Below are 2,646 nucleotides of genomic sequence, written 5' to 3' on the forward strand. Positions count from 1 at the left end.
ACATCAACATGCTTCAGTACACAGCTGTATTGCTGAAGTACATAACCCATCTGCAGCCTATGTCCCGCTAACTGTTCACTCGTGTCAAATCTTTGAAACAACATGGTCAACCACGCACTATTTCTTCGTAGCGCAAACCCATCATCAGACTACAAAATCAGTAACACCGCCATCTAGCAGTAGCTGTTGGTATTGGACAAAAGCACATCACGCTACCAATATAGGCTCTCTAAAACAAATCTCTAAAAATATGTGGGGCACCCATAACCCAGTTAAATTAGAATATAAATGGCCTACAACTACCGAGGGAAAGACTTTAAGTTCAGTAGTTACTCAAACCAAAGCCCGTTACGACCCATTAACAAACACTATATTGCCTTAGCTACAATGTCCAAATGTAATATTAATCGGGGTTCTTGTACTGTCGGATCCAGACAATTCGTTTGGATTGTCCCACCACGCATACACTGTCCAAACACAACACCAATGGGTAATCATACTCTATTGATGCATTTCCACTCCGAATCGCCTCAACCATACCGTATAGAAGTTAAGGATCTGGGAATCAGTCTTCATCAACAGGCGAAGTGTCCTCCAAAAACCTCCTTTTTATTATGGAAAAAATGCGCTGTGTGACGTCGCTGGCCTAATATTAAAACCGTTTAATTGTACTAACATTTCTTCAATTGCATTTCACGACACTATGGGAAAAACAATAAGAAATGCTAACTCTATAACTAGAAAGAAACTAGGCTTGGTCCCCACTCGCCTGCTACAGGAAGCGTCTGACACTATCACTGATATTCTTCAAAAACAAACCAACGAGATTCACTTTCTAGAATGCCAAATTCATTCCCTCTTCACCACCGTGTATCATCTTATTTCAAAACAATATCCAGGTGAATCCCTTTCTGCCCTGTTAGGTGGAACACATGCCGCTATTACCCAGGGAGATTTAATTACAAAAATTTCGTGCATTAGAATAAACGGCACTATTCTTCCCAGCTTGCGATATGGTAATTATTACTCTCAACGTCCCCTAATAGAATTTTTAAACAATGGCTCTAAAGAGACCGGTCAAGTCATGAGAGACGGAAATGCTTACCCTGGAGTCCACCTTCTAGAAAAATACATGCCTGGAAAGATTCTTACGTTCCGCATCGGCGAGGCATTTTACCTTTACGAAAATTATTCCCTAACACACATCCACAAAAAGATTAAGTTGCTTCAAACCCACCTTGCACCGTTAACTCAGCCGGTTAACTCCCCAGATTTTCTTGAAATCGAATCTCTATACAACCAGTCAAATTACGGTTTCGAAAATTTGCAATCAATCCTGATCGCTATCAGTGCTTCCCAACTTGGCAATGAACGCATTCACGATTTCTTACAGTCCAACATCGACGGCGGCGACAGCGCAGATATGCAATTCGTGTCATCGACACTTAGCCAAGTGATGTCAAATGTTTTTTTTCAAATTCTTTCCTCTATTACAGGCCCATTTATTAATAGCCTACATTGCTAGTCGTATTGTTGTTTTTATCCTTCTTTTGGAGTGCTGTTCTTACTACCATAGCGCTAAAGTACTATCTTCCTACCATCGCTAAAAGCCTGCGATCATCTGTTGGTAAATTACAACAGCGCAGACAATCCCAGCGTCAACCCACACAGGAAAACGGGGGAGAAACCCCACAAACCCAACTTACACAAGGGTAGCTTTATTTCTCGCCTGTTCTCGCATTTTAACAGCTTCACGTATAAGCTGGCATCTGCCGCCATGATTAAATCATGTCGCCTAGTGGTTTCAACAATTTTATGCTATATTTTGTTATTGTGTTATACTACCGTGTACGTACTTTACTTATTATACCGCAATTATGTATCTTGCGAATGCTACTACGTATCGAATTTTGCAGATGCGCCACCTCGCCACATGGTTGTTGCTAGATGAGATGCGAGAGACCTCGAGAGACCTTGAGAGACCTTGAGAGACTACAGCACTACGACGGATGACACGACAGAGCTCTCTATCGCCACCACACGGTGACTCTCATCAACTTACCTCCACGCGAGATGTCTCTATTCAGAGATGCTTTTACTTAAAGAAGCCCTGCGCAGACGACGTCAACTCGGCTAACCTCATTGCCGCCTACATGCACCGAAGCTGCATCGTTATCTTTCAACATGGTTAAACTCATGTCCTCCGCAAAACTGCGATACCGTGCACAGTAGTTGCATTGTTACGCATTCAAGCCTTCTTCACACAAGAAGCACTGCTGCTTGCGACACACCGACGTGCACCACAGTTGCACTGTCTATCCAGCATTCAGCTGCCCAAGACGTCTGCTTTACAGCTTGCGAATTTACAAGCTGGCCTCATGTCGTGCCCATCATCTGTCAACAGTCATAAACTGAACTGCTCATCAGCACTGCTGTCAAAGTCTCGAACTCAACATTGCTCGAACTCAATAGCATATCTGGTCCTCAAAGACATTACTCTTATGAACGCCATCTCAGTCTCGCACAACCTTTGCGCACGCGCCGCTCACCGCTATTCTATTATTATTATGGTTGCTTCTATGAGTGTCAAGCTTATCTCCCCGGACGCGGGGCATGAACAGTCAAGGACACTCACATGCCTGTATA

General features: G+C 43.3%; 1 pseudogene; it reads left to right on the forward strand.

The window, feature by feature from the left end:
* The first annotated feature begins 250 nt into the window (after nt 1–250).
* On the forward strand, nt 251–1,988 carry LOC145771228 (uncharacterized; annotated as a pseudogene).
* Nucleotides 1,989–2,646: the final 658 nt, after the last annotated feature.

This window comes from Aplidium turbinatum, chromosome 5 (genome assembly GCF_918807975.1).
Source record: "Aplidium turbinatum chromosome 5, kaAplTurb1.1, whole genome shotgun sequence".
Taxonomy (NCBI): Eukaryota; Metazoa; Chordata; class Ascidiacea; order Aplousobranchia; family Polyclinidae; genus Aplidium; species Aplidium turbinatum.